The 18,328-nt window shown below is 44.7% G+C and overlaps 1 protein-coding gene and 1 pseudogene across 2 annotated transcripts in view; one reads left to right on the top strand and one right to left on the bottom strand.

The window, feature by feature from the left end:
- The window catches only part of FAM193A (family with sequence similarity 193 member A), a 167,394-nt gene that overhangs the window by 27,108 nt on the left and 121,958 nt on the right, over window positions 1–18,328 (top strand). The window lies entirely within an intron of this gene.
- On the bottom strand, window positions 12,025–14,503 carry LOC122469560 (annotated as a pseudogene).

Below are 18,328 nucleotides of genomic sequence, written 5' to 3'. Positions count from 1 at the left end.
GGGAAGTGCCCTGGTGCGACCTTGAGGGCTGGGGCCAGAGTGTGGGTCTTTTGATTAAGGGCAGATAGAGACAGGTAAGGGCTTTGAAAAGCAGAGCAGACATCCCCCGCTGCAGTGAGGGCCATGGTTTGGCCCACATCTGAGACACCTGGGAGAGTGAGGTGGGTTGAATGTGGGAAGGTCAAAGCAGGTTCTTAGGAGTCTGACTTCAGGCACCATTTCCCCCCGGAATAGGAAATACCCCGGAAGGGCTTGGCCTGGGGACAGGTCTCACGCTGTGTGGGTCGCCTCAGCGTAGGACCTCCTACTCCTTGATTCACAGCACATGCCCAGCATCAAATAGGTGTCAGTGTCCTTTTGCCTTCTCCCCTATTTGCCTGCTTCACTTTATGCTCCTTGCTCCCCCCGCCCCCACTTCTTAATCTGCTCTAGTCTGATAGGTTTGCTTATGTGGACAGGCATGAATCTCTTGAATCTCTCTTTTCAGAGATTGCGTGTATTTGCTTATTTCCAGGTGGTGTGAGGCACAGGTCTTGTTCTCGCTTCTTCACGCAGCTCCGCGTCAGATCATCTGTTGGTGCGTGTGTCACGTTTGTCCATCTGTCCCCACGAGTGTCTGCTGAGTGCTGGATTGTCAGGCTCTGGACAGACCTGGAGGGCCTTGTCTGGCACTCTGACACTGGTTTTAATCTGTGGGAACATGGGAGGGTGTCGAGCAGAAGAGTGATGTACTGTGACTTAGGTGGGTGTAAGGGGCAAAGACTGAAGCAGGAAGACCAGTTAGAGGCCTGGTGTCAGGCGTGGGGTGGGCATTTGGCGGGGGGCTGGGGTGCACCCCCTTGATTTCTGCGTATGGGATGGGCGCAGGTGTCTTATCAGGAACACGGGTGTTCTGCGCCCAGGCAGGCTGTCCCCCACACTAAACTTGCTGGGTCCGCTCTCCTTCTGGTTTCTTTGCGTTGGATGACTCCCGGGTTCTCTGGTTCACTGCTGCCACCGTGTACATTTGGTTTTGGACATGCTGAGCCCCCTGGCCTTGAGACGACCAAGGCAGATGTGGATTAGGCAGTTGTACCATCAACATCTGATTTTTGCCCTTCTCTGTGCCGGCGGCTCCCTTCCCGCCGCGAACGATGGTCTGTTTTGCTCCCAAGCTGGGTCTTTGCCCTTCCTACCTTCTCTGCTGTGGCCTCTTCTCTACCTCTAGTTGTGGGGTTTGTTCTGCCAGGCTTCGGATGGTGTTCTGGGTTATTTACGCTGATGTGAGTGTCATTTAATTGTATCTGTGGAACAAGGTGAGCGTAGGGTCCTCCTGCTCCACCGTCTTTGCAGCCCTCTGCACCATAGGCATCTGAGCCCCAGACCAACTCCTGAGGGTTGAGTGTGTCTTGATGGTGTGGATGCGGCTGGTGGAGGGAAGGCATCGGTGAGGAGAGGCCAGGAATGAGCCCTCGAGGTTCTGTAACACTCAGAAGCTGTGACCCCTCTTGCATTATTAATGCTTACATCTAACTGCCTGAAATAGACTTTGAACAGAGGAGTTTTCAATAAATATTACATGCTTAGCTTTTTTTATTACATGAATTAATCATTTGGCATTAATTAAAAAATGAAAATGAAAACCAGAAGCAACATTTATTTATCAATTAATTCTGGTTACCAAAGAATTATTTGGGTACAGGTAGTAGGTCTCTGTCCTGTTGGAAGTGTTGAAAAGCTGAATGAAATAAAAACTTACTTAGAATAAAAGGTTCCGGGGCGCCTGGGTGGCGCAGTCGGTTAAGCGTCCGACTTCAGCCAGGTCGCGATCTCGCGGTCCGTGAGTTCGAGCCCCGCGTCGGGCTCTGGGCTGATGGCTCAGAGCCTGGAGCCTGTTTCCGATTCTGTGTCTCCCTCTCTCTCTGCCCCTCGCCCGTTCATGCTCTGTCTCTCTCTGTCCCAAAAATAAATAAACGTTGAAAAAAAAAAATTAAAAAAAAAAAAAAAAGAATAAAAGGTTCCCACCCTTTTGGGTTCATGACCCTCCTCTGGGAAAGGAGGCCTAACGTCCTCCCCCTCTGTCTGCTGGTTCACACTCCTCTGACTGACTCCCTTCCAAATACTGGACTTGCTCCTGGCCCCAGGCCCTGGGTTAGGGAGAGTGTTGACCCCCCATCCAGGGGAGAGGGAGGGAGCAGGGACAGCGCCTCGTCTGTGTGTGGGGGGGGCTCGGAGTGTTTCCCCAAGTGAAAGGAGTCAGGGTTGATGCCCAGCGAGTGAGCAGAATCTGGTCAGTGGCACTGTGTCCCAAGCAAGGTGTGGTGACTAGGGCCAGACTCAGCCAGGGGTGTCAGGGCCTTGGACTTGAAGTCGAGATCGTTGAGAGAACGCGGATTCATTCATTGAGCAAACGGTTATTGAGGTCTTTGAATACGTGCTTGATACTGGGGTTGTGACACTGGAAGAACATCCACGAGTCTTGCCGTGTGTTGTCTGGCACGGTCAGGTTGCCGGGAAGTGTCCCGTGGAGTGGTTTCTGTTCTTAGGAGGCTTATGTTTTAGGTGAGTTGGGCAGCAGTGAGATACGAATAGCAGCAGGGCAAAACTGTAGTAGAAGAGAGATCAGGGATTAGTTCCTATGGTTCTTGCGGCGTTGCTTTGCCGCGTAAGCAGTAATCACTGAGTGGTCCTGCCACTTAGTGGCACAGTTATCAAGCTGATAATTACATGTGTCCGCGTCGGCTGGCACTTACACGGCACTTTCCACGTCAGGCACTGTTGTGCCGTCCGTCCCTGTGTGTGTCTCCTTTCTGTCTTTACAGTGACTTGAAGCACAGGTGCTCTGGTCCCCAGTTTATGTTGAGGAAACAGGCACAGGAAAGCTAAGGACTTGTTCAAGGCCAGCTGCACAGCCAGGAGGAGCAAGGGGCCAGGGCCAAGCAGCACCTGCCCTTTTGGATATAAGGGGCTGGGGAGGTACTGTGACAGGCGTAATAAGGCCACCGAAGGTGCTATGTGCTGATTCTCTGACCAGTCTTTGTGGTTTAGACAGTAATTTCCATACAGCATTTTTGAGGATTTGATGTGGTCTCGTGGGTTTTATTGGACTTTGTGCAGGTGTTGATCTCAAAGTTGTATTACCTCAGGTTTTTAATTGACATGAAGACTAAAATCCGCAGAATTTTGAGAATATTTTGGAGTCCATGCAATATTTATTTCACATATTCATTATTTTTTTATGTATCTGTTACCATTCTTTTTTTTTTTTTTACATTACTGTACTGTATTTATTAGAGAAAATCTCTGTATAAGTGGACCTGCACAGTTCAAGCTCTTGTTCAAGGGTCAACTGTACTGTGTTCATGGGAGAGTAAGATGATACAACCGTTACTAACTTTTTTTCAGTGAAAACAACCAATTTATTGTGTTCATGTAGAAACACAAAATTCTGAAAATAAAATCGAGATCAAAAGGTTAAAATACTATATTCAAGAAATGTGTTTTGTAGGGGTTATTATAATAGTTAATAAATATTCTCTTTTCCCTGACTATCAATTATATTTTTAATTTTTTTTTTTTACTTTTTAATATTTTATTTCAGTATTTGAAATCAATACTATTACACAGGTTGAATTACAGATTTGTATTTGAGGATATTTCACTAAGTTTTTGTTTGTTTTATTTTATTTTTTTAAATTTACATCCAAATTAGTATGTAGTGAAACAATGACTTCAGGAGTAGATTCCTTAGTGCCCCTTCCCCATTTAGCCCATCCCCCCTCCCTCAACCCCTCCAGTAACCCTCAGTTTGTTCTCCATATTTATGAGCCTCTTCCGTTTTGTCCCCCTCCCTGTTTTTTATTAGTTTTGTTTCCCTTTCCTTATGTTCATCTGTTTTGTCTCTTAAAGTCCTCATGAGTGAAGCCATATGATTTTTGTCTTTCTCTGACTAATTTCACTAGCATAATACCCTCCAGTTCCATCCACGTAGTTGCAAACGGCAAGATTTCATTCTTTTTGATCACCGAGTAATACTCCGTTGTATATATATACACCACATTTTCTTTATCCATTCATCCGTCGATGGACATTTGGGCTCTTTCCATACTTTGGCTGTTGTTGATAGTGCTGCTATAAACATGGGGGTGCATGTGTCCCTTCGAAACGGCACACCTGTATCCCTTGGATAAATGCCTAGTAGTGCACTTGCTGGGTCGTAGGGTAGTTCTGTTTTTAGTTTTTTGAGGAACCTCCATACTGCTTTCCAGAGTGGCTGCATCAGTTTGCATTCCCATAATTGTTACCATTCTAATGTCAATTTTGTGAAGGCATGAATTTGAAAAGGGGGAATTTTGAAGCTCCTAGTTTTGTGTGGAAATCACTTAGCTGCTGGCTGTGTCCCCTCCCCCCCCTCCCCCCCCATCATTTCTTTTCTCTGTGTTGTGGTTTTCCTGACTGCCTTCTGAGGTCAATACACTAATGTCCACAATGCAATGTATACTTACAGGCAGAATTTGTTTTAATTTTACATGTTTCTTAAAGGTCTGATGAGGTCACTTAAATGTCTTAGTGATTTGTGATAGCTGGTATCCTGGAAAGTCCTCACGTGACCTCATGTCCTTGAGAACGTCAGGAGTCTTTTGTAGAAAATAAAGTGACTTGAGGACATCCATATATAGTGGAATGGTGGTAGGAATTAATTTAAAAGCATGGCTTGGGGGTATGTGTGAGTGGTTTGAGGTAGATGAGAGTGAGAATTTTAGCAGGACCCCATGAATGCTAATTGTTACCATGTGCTTTTCATGATTCTAAGATGTTTCTGGTATTAGAGGATTGAATCTTTAGTCCTGTAAACTATGCACATTGTTAGTGTTAGGGAATATTCTGTTTCTTAAAGGGTAACCACCCATTAAACTTTGTAGGTCAGTTCTTTTTTAATCTGTTTTTGTTTGTTTGTTTGTTTGTTTTTTTCCCAGTATCCATCCCACTTAAATTTGCCCTTTTCAAAAAAAAAAAAAAAAAAATCTGTTTTTTCAAAATTGTGCTAAAACATGTATATCATAAAATGTGCCATTTAAACCATTTTTAAGCATACAATTCAGAGACATTTACCACGTTTTAACTAGTTCCTGTTGTTAACAATTTTCTAAGTCATTAACTTTTCGTAATAATGATTGTTCCTATTTTGGGGAAGGTGGCTTTCTGAATTGATTTCTAATAGCCAAATATTTACTTTTCTCTTCCTTTGAAATAATACTAGTCGTTACAGCTATGAACTTAACTTTAAGTACAGCTTTGGCCAGACACCTAAAGTTTTGATACATAGTGTTCTCAGTTTCGTGTTTTTCTCAGTCTTTACTCAGCAGACATTCAGTTAGTGCATATTATGTTCAAGTTACTATGGTAAGTACTGGGAATTTACTGGTAATCCCTGTCCTCTAGTATTAAATATTGGTGGGACTGTAATTACAAATTTATGTCTTCATTAAAGTACTTGGGAGAGAGCTTTGAATATTGAAGTGAATTGGACTTTGAAATATGTGGTTTCAGCTTTTATAAATCTTACATTCCATTTGTTTTTTGTTTTTAAATTTTTTTTAAAAATTTTTTTAACGTTTATTTATTTTTGAGACAGAGACAGAGCATGAACGGGGGAGGGGCAGAGAGAGAGAGGGAGACACAGAATCGGAAGCAGGCTCCAGGCTCTGAGCTGTCAGCCCAGAGCGCGACGCGGGGCTCGAACTCACGGACCGCGGGATCGTGACCTGAGCTGAAGTCGGATGCTTAACCGACCGAGCCACCCAGGCGCCCCTAAATTTTTTTTTTTTAATGTTTATTTATTTTTGAGACAGAGAGAGACAGAGCATGAATGGGGGAGGGTCAGACAGAGAGGGAGACACAGAATCCGAAGCAGGCTCCAGGCTCTGAGCTGTCAGCACAGAGCCCGACGCAGGGCTCGAACTCACAGACTGCGAGATCATGACCTGAGCCGAAGTCGGACGCTCAACCGACTGAGCCACCCAGGCACTCCTGTTTTTTGTTTTTAAGTGAATATGGCCTGTATAACTTGTGTCTGTTGGAGTGTAGGTTTCTGTTTGCTTTTTGGTAGCCTATTTGATCAACTGTGCAAGTGTTTCATGGAGTTTCACGCAAGAAGTATTCAGTGGAGTTTAAATCTTGACATAAATCCAACAATTATGCCTTATTTAAATTTGTCATTTATGTTTTTGTCTGTTTGGTTTGTTACAGATTGATAGGTGGCCTGTTTGACTATTGGTGACATCTGTTAATTTTTACCTGGAGACTTTACTGGCTTTGCATTTTATATATATTAACATGTTTATTTTTATGTTGAGTTGTGAGTTTCACATCTTTATTAAAAGTATATTTCCCATTAACAGAGTAACCTTGTTACTTATAATGTTTATCTTTTCTTTAAAATTTTATTTTTAAGTAATCTCTTCACCTAATGTGCAGCTTGAACTCGTAACCCCAAGATCAGGAGTCACATGCTCCACTGACTGAGCCAGCCAGGCGCCCCACTTATGTTTTTCTGACTTTAAATTGCTACCCATGCATTTATTTTATTTGCATTTGCCTGCTTTATTTTGCCCATTTAAAACAGTCTGTCATTTTTATGGTAATAAATAGCTGCCGTTTTGACTTAATGGTTACTGTTACCTTTAACCATTAATGGTTACTCTGGGTTACTTACCCCAGAGTCCTAGACTCTGTTAAGCACTTCACTTGTCATATCTCACTTGATTCTGTAGCAGCCCTCTGAGTGGATTTTTTTAATCTTCCCTTTGCAAATAAGGAAACTGAGGCTTGGAGGATTAATGACTTGCCTAAGGACAAACAGTGAGTATTTTCAACCACAGTTGTACAGTATTTTAAGTGTATATTTTAAGTGTATGTTTTCTAAGGAGCCACAGGATTCAGTGTTACTTTAAAAAATAAACAACATTTTTTTTTTTTTTTTTGAGAGAGAGCAAGAGAGAGAGAGCTGGGGAGGGGCAGAGAGAGGGGGACAGAGGATCCAAAGCAGGCTCTGTGCTGTAATTCATGAACCACAAGATCGTGACATGAGCCAAAATCAGAAGTTGGATGGTCGACTGACTGAGCCCCCCAGATGCCCGTAGTGTTGCTGTTCTTGCAGGGTGTGTCAGAAGGAAGTTTTAGAAGGAAGTTTAATGGAGAGGTACATATTTTTTGAAGACATTCTTTTTGGGATTCTGCACCTGTCTCATGTGTCTCTTTGTCTTTGACCATCACAATATCTAGTCAACATTTGTGTTGAACTTGTTGGTTCAGAGGTATGAGTCCAGATGGCCAGGCTAACTTCTTATATACTGAAACTATTATCACCTGGTACAGGTTTTCAACTCTTGGCTACTAAGAGTTCTAACCTAAAGTTGCAGGGGTGGGAAGGAAAAGTTTTCCGGATTGGTTGTTAGGTGCCAGTGAAAGATGCTACTTGCACTTGGGCCCTTCTCTCCTGGAGAAGCAGCACCATGTCTGTCTTGGGCATCTGTGCAGACAGAATATGTACAGCTGCGTCTTATGGGATGGCTCTCTAACCCCAAAGGTCTCCCATTTAATGTGGTGAGTCCCCAGTAGGCCATTTCATCATTCTCCCCAGCCAGGTGTTTTGGGTGATGGGGTATGTGACAAGATGAGTGAATCCCATGACCATGGGTCATAACAGTGTAAAGTTGTACAGTAAGTCTATAATGGTGACACGGGAGAACTGGGTGTATCAGTCTAGGTCCAATCAGGAAACAAACCATACAGTTAATTTATTATTTTATTTTATTTTATTTTGTATTTTTTTAAACCATATAGTAATTTAAACAAGGGAAATTTAATATATTAAGAAATTAGTAAGCTCCGCTAGAGTAACTGTAAACTGGAAAGGAAACTCTAAAGTATACTCAAGGGCTGAGGGATAGTACCCCCATGGAAGGACACATTTCGAAGGGGGCCACACCCCAAAGCTGGGGTTCATACCTTGTTGGAGCACATGTGGTTGCAGCTGGGTTGCCTGGGCCAGAGCTAGTCCACAGTCACTGGGCAAGCAGGATCTGTCTGGGGTGCACGCAAGCTGAGGCTAGTGGGTGGGCATGCATGGCAGTCAGGGCACCCCTGCAGGCAGGCTGCCTGGGATGCGTCATGTCTGTGTTGGGAGGGCCACGGGAAACAGACCTCTAGGGTTCAGGTGAGCCAAGATGGCAAGATGGGCAAGTGTGCAGGAGTCTGGGAAGCACGGCCAGAGCCGATTGCTGGAGCGGTAGCCCTGTTATTCAGGCGCTCAGACATTTCTGTGTATCACGTGGGCCAGGGCTGCTCCAGGCCACTATGTGGGACAAGGTTGGGTAGTAGGCTCACTAGATAGCCAGCCCTGCAGGACCCCTCACCTGTGCAGAGGCATGGGGGCTGAGGAGAGGTTGGAGGAAGCCAGTAACTGAGGCTGGGGCACAAGTCCGGCCTCTCTGGGGCTCCCAGCTATGTTGTTGCTTGCTGAGTGAGTCCACTGCTAGAGAAGGCACGAAATGCCGAATACCAGACAAGCTGTGCCCTGCAGATACCTGGCATTGGAGAACCCGGATCGTTCTTGGCGGAAGTGTAGGTCACTGAGCAGATTCATCACTCCCACCCTTGCTGTCGTGAGTGTATTAGAGTAAGTGTCAGGGAAAGAAGCTCAGAGACACGTGTGGTGCTGCTCATCTTGTCCACTGAGCTTTGACAGCTGCGTTTGCAGGGCGTGTCCTTGCTGAGCATATTCACACAGGACACAGAGACCCTTGCTGCTGGGTCCGTCCTCGCACCCCTTCTCTAGAGCCCTTTGCCACCAGTTATCGCTTCTTGTTCTCTCCAAATTCCTGACCGTCCTGCCAGACAGTAGCTTCCGTCAGTGAATTGGTGTGGATCTGCATCTCTGGCCATTTTTCCTTCCTGGCAAAGGGTCCATCCGACCATGCTTCTCAGACCTGTGCCTGCTGGTTTGGATTTTCCTGCCACTGGGCCTTCAGGACCGAGTCTGAGTGTAGTGTCATGTTGCAGCCATCCGCTGGCTGGTGCCAACACATCACTTAAACCAACTGTAAACAGACTCCGCATTTTCTTCCCTGACCGTTGGTCTTAGGGGAGTCCCTGAGAGGCTGTAGGTGTAGTTTCTAAAGTGGCGGTGAAGGAACTTGATTCTGCGTATCGTGCATGTGATTCCAGGATCTTCTGGCCCAAGTTACCCCGACGGGCAGCTCAGCTCCCCTGTCAGGCAGTCAGCCTTTCCTGTCTGTCACTCTGAAAACCGCTGGAGAGTCTTCTGCTTGTTCATTCAGTGAACGCTGCCTGCCCTAGGAGTGATGTTATGGAAGGTGTTAGTGGAAAGAACGTGATTGGGACAAAGTCTCTGGTCTCACGGAGCCCATGGTCAGTTTCTCGGGAGAGAGGTGAGTGCATGTGGTTGAGAAGTGCTGCGGGAGCAGGAAGGAAGGCGGGACTAGCCACCCAGCCTAGAAGGGGGGGGGGGGGAGGGGATGAGTCAGCTTTGAATGGGAAGATGATGCAGGAGTCCCAGTGCGCTCCCGCTCCCTCCCGAGACAAGACGCACTTTCCAGGTGGCTGATGGGAGGAGGAGCTTTCCCTGACCCCTCCCAGGCAGATCGAGAAGCAGTCCACTGTCGTCTTGGGAGTGCAGGTGTGGGATTCAGACTGCCTGGATTTGAATCCTAGCTCTGTGATGTTAGATGAGGTTTCCTGATGGTTCTGTTCCTTAGGCGTCACAGCTTTAAAATGAGACAATAGTGCCTACTTTGGAGTCATTGTAAGAGTCATAGGAAGAAGTGCATGTATGGCGTTTCGCATAATGCCTGGCACTTGGCTCTTGGCTTTGTAGCCTGGCGTGAGTCATTTCCTCTCCTTGGGGCTTTTGTAGTAACATGCACATCTTTTTATATTAATGCTCTTTCTTTCATTATGTTGGAACAGCTCACTCCTGTGGCATTTTCTCAAGAGCCAGAGAATGTATGTGGTCTTTGGATCTGTCTCCAGCATCTTGTAGGTCTTCCGTAAATACTGACTGAACCATATAGAAGTAGGCATGTAGGAGAAATGGATTATTTTCTAACTATGAGGTTTGTTTCTGTCAATTTATTTCTGGTAATATGTTTTTTCCCCCTAAGTTTATTTATTTATTTTGAAAGAGAGAACGTGGGAGGGGGAGAGAGAGAAAAATCCCAAACAGGCTTTATACCAGCAGTGCTGAGCCCAATATGGGGCTCGATCCCACAAACCGTGAGATCACGACTTGAGCCGAAACCAAGAGTCGGACGCCTAACCAAGCGAGCCACCCAGGTGCCCCTCAGTCTTTGAGTCTTTAGTCAGATGACATTCGACTAGGGCAGAGACGGTGTCTTCTCCCTCAAAGTGCCACCATATGTGGTCCTAGGCAAAAGTGTGGGTCATTCTTTATTAATCATAATGCTAGCCAGCACTGGACGGTCTCTAACTGCGTGCCAAGCTGGGGCTTGAAGCACTTCTTACCTCCTCATGGCAGGCCCGTGCGGCTGGTGCTTGAGGACAGAGAGAGGGTGAGTGACGCCCATGTCAACATGCTAGTAAGTGAGACTGGGCAGTCCGGCCACGACTTGGCATTCTTAGTTATTTCAGTAGAGTTGTTTTTCCTTTAACTTTTTATCTTTATTTTGAAAAATAAACTTTATTGAGTTATAATTTGCACACAGTAGGATGTACCCATTTTTTTTCAAGTTTATTTATTTTCAGAGAGAGAAGGTACGGGGTGGGCGGGGGGTGCGGAGCAGGGAGAAAATCCCAAGCAGGCTCTGCACTGTCAGTGCAGAGCTTGATGTAGGGCTTGAACCCACGAGCTGCAAGACCGTGACCTAAGCTGAAACCAAGAGTAAGAAACTTGACCGACTGAGCCACCCTAGGATACACCCATTTTATTTATTTATTTAAAAAAAAAAAATTTTTTTTTTTCAACATTTATTTTTGGGACAGAGAGAGACAGAGCATGAATGGGGGAGGGGCGGAGAGAGAGGGAGACAGAATTGGAAACAGGCTCCAGGCTCTGAGCCATCAGCCCAGAGCCCGACGCGGGGCTCGAACTCACAGACCACGAGATCGTGACCTGGCTGAAGTCGGACGCTTAACCGACTGCGCCACCCAGGCGCCCCTACACCCATTTTAAACATACAGTTTTCTGAGTATGGATTAATGTTTACCATACTTAGGAAATTTCTGGGGTACCTGGGTGGCTCAGTCGGTTAAGTCTCCAACTCTTGGTTTTGGCTTAGGTCATGATCTCACGGTTCATGAGTTCGAGCCCTGCGTTGGGCTCCAGGCTGACAGAGCAGAGCCTGCTTGGGATTCTCTTTCCCTCCCTCCCTCCCTTCCTCCCTGCCTCTCCTCTGCTTGTACTCTTTCTCTCTCTCAAAATGGACAAACTTAAAAAAACAAAAACAAAAAAACCCCTAGGAAATGTCCATCACCCCACCCAGTTCCTTCCCTCAAGCCCTCTGCCAGTCCACCCCCTCTCCTCTGGCCCCAGGCAGCCATTGATGATTCTTGATAGGGTTTGACTAAAACCTCCCATCTTGCTGGCTATGTTTTCTGTTCATTCATTTTTTGTTTTCTTTCCCCCCTCTTTTCTGCCTCTTCTCGGTTTTATTTAGCATGTTTTATGATTCCGTTTCATCTCTTCTGTTGACTTACTATTCATACCTCTTAAAATATTTTATACCTGCTGCCTTTGGGCTTACGGTGTACATTTTAATGTTTTGAATTTGTTTATTTTCAGAGAGAACATGTACTTCTTTCATTTCCAAAGCACCATGCATCTTGGTCACACTAGCTTCTCTACCAAGGTGTCACAGAAAGCAGATTTGAAATTCCCACTAGGCTACAGATCACAGTTACTTCCAAGTGATCGTCACGGTTAAGACGGCCATGGGTTTCAGTAGGCCCTCCTTTGGGCTCCCCTTTCTCTTTCACGCACCCACACTCACACAGTGGGCAGGTCCTTCAGCCAGTGGGCGTGGCTGGCTCACTCCAGTACTGCTCCCCGAGGAACATGACCACTCGGGTGAGCGACGCCCCACGGATCACACAGCCCTGTCCTGGAAAGCCACATCACTGTTGGATAAGCCCAGCATGTTGGCAGTGTCCGGGATCTTCTGAGTCCCCTTCAAGGTCAGTCTCTGGGCCCTCAGTCCTTCCAGAATACTGTGTCCGACTCCACTGAGGCCATCCATGCCATGGTGAATTTTCTGGAGGGAAGAGTCAGACCACAGTGAGTCATGCATTAGGGTGGTGGTGTCGAGTCATTAGTGGTGGAGGTGGCACCCAGAAGCTCCTCTTGCTGTCTTGTCTCTTCTGCTGCGCCCTTGTGTACCGCTGGTGCTGGAAGTTTCTGAGAGCAGTCTACAGGTACTGGGTGTGCTACTTTAACATGTCCGTGTGAAGCGTGGGGTTCTTTCTTTGGTTAGGGGGCTCTTTGCTGGACATAATCCCTAGAAGTTCTAGATGGCTGAATATCTGGTCTGTGTTTGCTTAGATTTTGTTTTCTACTAAATGCAGAGACTGTTTGTCTGTCATCTCAGTCCCATGTGAGACTGGGCCTTAGGGACCTGCTTGTGCGTTTGCTGGTGTAGCGGCTCCACGTTGCCAGCCCCCACCAGGTCTGGTCCTGGCTTTACAGTGTGCGTTTAAAGAAAAAAAATTTTTTTAAGTTTATTTTTGAGAAAGAGACATAGCATGAGTGGGGGAGGAGCAGAGCGAGAGGGAATCCGAAGCAGGCTCCAGCCTCTGAGCTGTCAGCACAGGCCCAACGCGGGGCTCGAACCCATGAACTGTGAGATCATGACCTGAGCTGAAGTGGGATGCTTAACCGCCTGAGCCCCCCAGGCGCCCCTACAGTGTACATTTTAAATTCGTGCAAAGTGTACCTTCAAATGATATTATATTGCTTCACAGCGTAGTACAGGCATCCTGGTTTTATATCGTGCTCCACAGATACTGTGTTTTTTACAAATTGAAGGTTTTTTATTGGTGCCGTTTTTCCAAAAGCATTTACTCCCTTTGTGTCTCTGTCTTAGGTTAGTAATTCTCGCAATATTTCAGAGTTTTTCCTCATTATTATGTTTGTTATGGTGATGTCTGATCAGTGATCTTTGATGTTACTGTTGTACTTGTTTTGGGGGCACCATGAACTGTGTCCATTAAGACCGTGGACTTAATTGATAAATGTGTGTATTCTAGCTGCTCTGTAGAATGTCAGTCACCATCCCACAACCCTCGCTTTCCTCAGGCCTCTCCACTCCCTGAGACACAGCAGTACTGAAATTAGGCCAACTAACAACCAACCCCACAGTGGCCTCTGAGGGTTCAAGTGAAAGGAAAGGTCACGCATCTCTCACTTGAAATCTAAAGCTAGACATGATGAAGCTGAGTGAGGGAGGGATGTCTAAAGCCAAGATAGGCTGAAAGGTAGGCCTCTTGTACCAAACAGCCAAGTTGCAAATGCCAAGGAAGAGTTCCTAAAGGAAATGAGTGCTACTCCAGTGAGCACATGAACGATAAGAAAGGGAAATGGCCTAACTGTCGGTAGGGAGAAAATTTCAGTGGTCTGGAAGGAAGATCAAAACAGCTGCAATACTCTCTGACACCAAAGCCTCTTCCAGAGCAAGGCCCTGACTCTCTTCAATTCCGTGAGGGCTGGGGGAGGAGAGGAAGCTGCAGAAGAAAAATCTGAAGCTTGCAGAGGTTGGTTCATGAGATTTAAGAAAGACGCCGTCTCCATGACACAAAAGTGCCAAGTGAGGCAGCAAGTGCTGATGGAGAAGCTGCAGCAAGTTCTCCGGAAGGTCTAGCTAGGGTAATTCATGAAGGAGGCCACACTGAACAATGGATTCTCAGTGTAGACGAAAACAGCCTCATTTGGGAAGAAGACTGGGACTGTCATCGCTAGAGAGGAGAAGTCAGTGCCTGACTTCAAAGTTTCAAGGGACAAGCAGATTCTCTTGTTAGGGGCTAATGTAGCTGGTGACTTGAAGTTGGAGCCAGTGCTCATTTACCGTTGGGAAAATCCTAGGGCCCTGAAGAACCGTGCTGAATTCTACTCTGCCTGCGCTCTACAGATGGAACAACAAAGCCTGGATGACAGCATATCTGTTTACAACATGGCTTACCAAATATCTGAAGCCGACTGTTCATACCTACAGTTCAGAAAAAAAGATTCCTCTCAAAATAATACTGCTCATTGGCATTGTGCCCAGTCACCCAAGAGCTCTGGTGATGTAAAGCAAGATGAATGTTGTTTTCATGCCTGCTGATACAACATCCATTCTGCAGCCCGTGGAGCAAGGAGTAATTTCTAATTTTGACTTTTTAGTCTTACTATTTAAGAAACACATACCTTAAAAAATATAAGGCCGTAGACGCCATAAATGGTGACTCTTCTGATGCAGCGTAAATTGAAAATCTTCTGGAAACGATTCACCATTCTGGATGTCCTTACGAAAATGTTTCTTCCCGTGGCTCATGGGAAGAGGTCAAAATATCAATATTAACAGGAGTTTGGGAGAAGTGGGTTCCAGCCCTCATGGAAGACTTTGAGGGGTTCAAGACTCCGTGGAGAAGTCACTGCAGATGGGGTGGAAACAGCAAGAGGACTACGATCAGGGGCTGAATGGCTGCGATCTCAGGATCAAACTTGAACGGATGAGGAGCGCTTCCTACGGAGGAGCAAAGAAAGTGGTTTCTTGAGATGGACTCTGCTCCTGGTGAAGATGCCGTGAAGATGGTTGGAATGACAACAAGGATTTAGACTATGGCATAAACGTAGTTCATAAAGAGCGGCAGGGTTTGAAGGGACTGACTCCAATTTTGAAAGAAGTTGTACTGTGGGTAGAATGCTGTCAGACAGCATCACGTGCCACAGAGAAATCATTTGGGAAAGGAAGAGGCGGCAAATTCATTCTCTTGTTTTGAGAAACTGCCACAGACACCCCAACCTTCAGCAACCAGGACCCTGATCAGTCAGCAGCAGTCTGCGTCAAGGCAAGACCCTCCAGCAGCAAAAAGGTTGCAGCTCGCTGAAAGCTCGGATGATGGTTAGCATTTTTAATAGATACTGTATTTATAGTAATTTTAAAACAAGATACAAAGTTCAAATATGTACATAATTTTTCTGCTATTGCACACTAATAAGCTACAGCATACTAGTGTACTGGGAAAAAGAAATTCATTTGAGTGGCTCTGTTTGCAGTGGTCTGGAGTTGAACCCACAGTCTCTCTAAGGTCTGCCTGCCAAAGGGCCTTTACATAGTATATTCCCAATTCTCTGATGTTATTTATTTTGCATTTATATGTGCTATTAACACAGTACTCACTATTTTTGCTTTTGCAAGTTATCTTTTAGTGCAATTCTTGAAAAAACAGAAAAGACTGATTTTTCTTTTACTTGCATTATGTTTTTAGGGCTCTTCATTTCTTTTTGTAGATCCAAGTTTCAGTATTACTCAGATTCTTTCTGCCTGAAATATCGTACATTTCTTGTAGGTTAAGTCTCCTGGTAACGAATTTTCTTCAGTATTTGTTTCTGAGAAAATCTTTCTCCATTATTTTTAGAAAGATATCTTTGCTGGGTATAGAATTTTGACTTAATAGGTGGTGGTTGTTGCTTTTCCCTTTCAGTACTCTTAAAAAAAAAAAAATCACCGTCTTCTGGGTTTCATGTCCCCATCCACCCCCCCACCCCACCCCCCACCCCCCACCCCCCACCCCCCACCCCCCCGGCCAGGAACCCCGGCCAGGAACCTTGTTTTTGTTCTTCTGTGTCTAATGTCTCTTATCTCTGGCTGCCTTCAAGATTTTCTCTTTTTCGTTTGTAGCATTTTGGAAGTGATATAATGAGGCAGGTTTTTTTTTGTTTTTTTTTTTTTTGTTTTTTTTTTTTTTGTTTGTTTTGTTTTTTTTTTTAGCCTAATTGATATTCTCTGTGCTTCTTAGATCTGTGGTTTGGCGTGTCATTAATTTTGGAAAGTTCTCAACTGTAATTTCTTCTGCTCTGTTCACCTCTTGCTAGGATTCTGATTACCTATAAATGAGAATGTTTCCTATTGTGTCACACTTCTTGTTTGTTCCCCCCACCCCCCCACCTTTTCTTTTTGTGTTTTAGTTTGGGTGAGTTGATCTGTCGTCAAGCTCACTGATTCTGTAGTGTTCATTTCCCTGCTGAAACTACCTTTCTGATGTTGTCCACTTTTTCTGTTAATAGTCTTTAATATATTAATTATATATAGTTATTTCAAATTCCCTGTTAGATAGTTCCAACACCTGCTTCATGTCTGAATCTTGTTTTGATGATTGCTCTGTCTCTTGGGAGTGTGGGTTGTTTTTTCCCCATGCCTTTTATATGCTTTATAATTGTTTTTCAAAGACAGACATACTGTATAGGACAGTAGAAACTGAAGTAAATCATTTTTATGCCTGGAAATGGACACAGCTTTCTTTCTACTCGGTCTTTAGTGCTGTAGTTTGTATTACTCTCATTAAAAGTAGACCTAGGTTTAGGATTTATTGTTGCTTTGGTTATTGTCAGTGCACCACAGCTGTCAAAGTTCTGTAGCAATGGCTTATGTTTAGTGTGAAGGTGGGTTACCAGAACTCTGTAATTCTGAGTTTTAAGTCTTCCCTATTTGTAATACTTCACAAAGTGTATCTTTGCACACCCTTATTCCTCTCCGTCCATCCTAGTAGTAGTCTTCAGTTGGCTGTTATTTGAAGCTTTTTTATTTAATCATGTTTGGTGGTAGTGTGGTGCTGTCTTCATTATTCTGAGTAAGACTCCACGTTAGGCATGTATGGCAACCCTGAGTCTTGGGGAGTGGCCCTCTTGGTTCTTCTGTCCCTTCTTCCTTGGCTCAGGTTATGGGCTCATTGTGCAATCCTGCCCCTTCTCCAGGAGTAAATGCCACCCCCCGCCTCATTCCCTTCCCCAAGTTGTAATGAGTGTTCACCACAGCCCTCCCCTGTACAGATTAAGGCTTTTGCTCCTTAGTGGAGATGGAAGGGAAGGACCTGGGTGAAATTTCTTGCCCCTCCCACTTGGCTGCTGCTCCCCTGCCCAGTTCTGTACTGCCATCAGTGCCTCTTAGGGCTCTTTCACGTCTTTTCAGTGACCATCCCGTGGGTTTCGTAGGCAGGTTGCAAAGGGATACAGACTTCCCCAATTTCTGTGACCCCAGGAGTTGTCCTGACAGTTTGCAGTCTTCACAATTTGTCATCTGTTCATAACAGTCTTCTTATCAGTGCCACATTGCATCCACCTCAGGTGAGTGTGTATGCTCTTTCCTTGAAGGCACTCGGAGTTTGGGCCAATTTGCTCTGTGACCTCAGTTCCGTGGTAGCTTCAAAAAAAGTCATGGACTTGAAATTAGTTGGTTTTCATTGTTAAGTGTGGGAGCAGTCCATCCTGGGGCAGAAGCCAGAAGCAACCTTCCTCTGTCTTGAGGAACGGAAAGAAGTTTTATAAAGCTTGATGAAGTCCAGTTCATCATTTTTTTCCTTTTATCATTAGTGCTTTTCAGGATCCTAAGAAATCTGTCTACTCCAAGGTTGAAATCTTTTGTCTACTCTAAGGTTGGGAAGATTTTTTTACTTTGTTTTCATATTAAAGTTTTATAATTTTAGCTTTTTATGTTTTTGAAGATTTTATTTTTAAGTAATCTCTGTACCCAAGGAGAGACTTGAACTCATGACCCTGAGATCAAGAGTCGCACGCTCCACTGGCTGAGCCAGCCAGTGCCCCTATAATTTAGCTTTTATGTATAGGTCTGTTATTCATTTCACATTAATTTTTACAGTGGTGTTAGGTAAGGTTGGAGGTGTTTTCCTATGGATTTCCAGTTGTGTATCATTTACTGAGAAGCCTCTTCCTCACCAACTGAATTACCTTGTTCTTTTGTCAAACATTTATTTCTTTTTTTCAAAACTTTTTTTATTGTTAAATGCTGTAAAAGAGCATAAAATGAATGTATAGCTCTGTAAATTATTTGAATTTGACCCCTGGTATGAGTACCAGTCAGATAAATAGAACATTCTGGTGACTCTAAAAGCCCACTAAAGGTTGGTTACAGTTCCCTTTCTTTCCCTTTGTAGGTAACCACTAAGCATACATACCTAAACAGTATAGTTTTGCCTGTTTTTGAATATTGCATAAATGGAAGTAAACTACCTACAGTCTTTGGTATATGGCTTTTTTCATGCAATAATATTTTTAAGATTTCTTTTGAACTGAGCTACAATTTGATCATTTTATTGCTGA

Source organism: Prionailurus bengalensis, chromosome B1 (genome assembly GCF_016509475.1).
Source record: "Prionailurus bengalensis isolate Pbe53 chromosome B1, Fcat_Pben_1.1_paternal_pri, whole genome shotgun sequence".
Classification (NCBI taxonomy): domain Eukaryota; kingdom Metazoa; phylum Chordata; class Mammalia; order Carnivora; family Felidae; genus Prionailurus; species Prionailurus bengalensis.
Note: the sequence above shows the minus strand (reverse complement) of the source record. Positions and strands in the feature narration are given on the sequence as shown.